Source organism: Penaeus monodon, chromosome 3 (genome assembly GCF_015228065.2).
Source record: "Penaeus monodon isolate SGIC_2016 chromosome 3, NSTDA_Pmon_1, whole genome shotgun sequence".
In the NCBI taxonomy this organism is placed as follows: domain Eukaryota; kingdom Metazoa; phylum Arthropoda; class Malacostraca; order Decapoda; family Penaeidae; genus Penaeus; species Penaeus monodon.
The window spans coordinates 55,232,264-55,233,428 of NC_051388.1; positions in this window are offsets into that span (position 1 = coordinate 55,232,264).

Here is a 1,165-nt window from a genome sequence, read left to right on the forward strand (position 1 = left end):
TCTCTCTGAGTCTAGCCGCCGTGGTGATCGGACGTGTTTTTGCTCCTCTCCGCCGCAGCCCCGCAACTCAGCAAACCATGCCTTCTCATGGTCCCGCAGTGTCAGAGGGTAATCTGACCCCTCCCCCCGGGTTTGAAGGGGCCAACCAGGGGGCCTCCTGGTTTTTCCCTCGGGCAGCTAGCACGAGCTCTTACCCAGAGAGAAAGGGGACACTTGGCTCAGGGTAAACGTGCCCCCTCCAGGGTACCGGGACCTCAGCCCTAGGAATGGGCCCCCGGCAGCGTGGGTCAGAGCTGCCTCCCCGCCCACGAGGATGGCCCCCCCATGGCAGCCAGGGTCAAGGCTGCCCCTGGCACCAGGGTGAGGGGCCCTTAGCAATAACAGCAGTGATACAGTGCAAACAGTGGAAATCAGTTTGATAAAGCAATTATCAGTTCGGCAGTGTTAACAATAGTGCTGAACACAATTCTGTGTTCGGGCTACAAAAAAAAGTCTTGGGCAAGGGTCGGTCATTACGATCAAATCAAAAAATATTACAGGCCGGCTGAAATCAAACAAGCCCATAACATTGAATCAGTTTATCAGACCCCCGGAAAACCCAGGAATAGGGACACGGGACAAAAAAGGGAAATGAAAAAAACGTTATCGTGCACACAATGATGATCAGTGTGTCGATAATCAAAACCGTAGTTTTTCGCAACAACTACAACGGAACTCCCCAACAGATGGTCACCGCCTAAGAAATCAGGTATTTCTACTCCTTTTTTTAAAATTTTTTCCCAAAAGAGTACAGACCAAGAAACACAGACCTGTAAGGGGGCCCTCCTTCATGATCAAAATTTGATCGAGAACAAAATTGACTTGCTGATCGGAATGTTCTCCGAACAGCAATTGTCCATTAAAAAAAATTATAGAGCAAAAGCAAGCAGGGACATATCGGTCACACGGGGAACCCCCTACCTCCCATACCCCACCCGTGATCAGACCACCTACGAAACCTTCCTTTCACATCTCCTCCCCCAGTCAAACACCCCTACCTCCACCCCAAACCCCTCCTCCACCACCCCCCAAAGCCCATACCCACGACCGGCAATCCTTCCCCCCCAAAACCCTCCCCCCCTCTCTCGCTCCCCGGCGGCCAGCCAGCTGCCTCACGCCCTTGCTG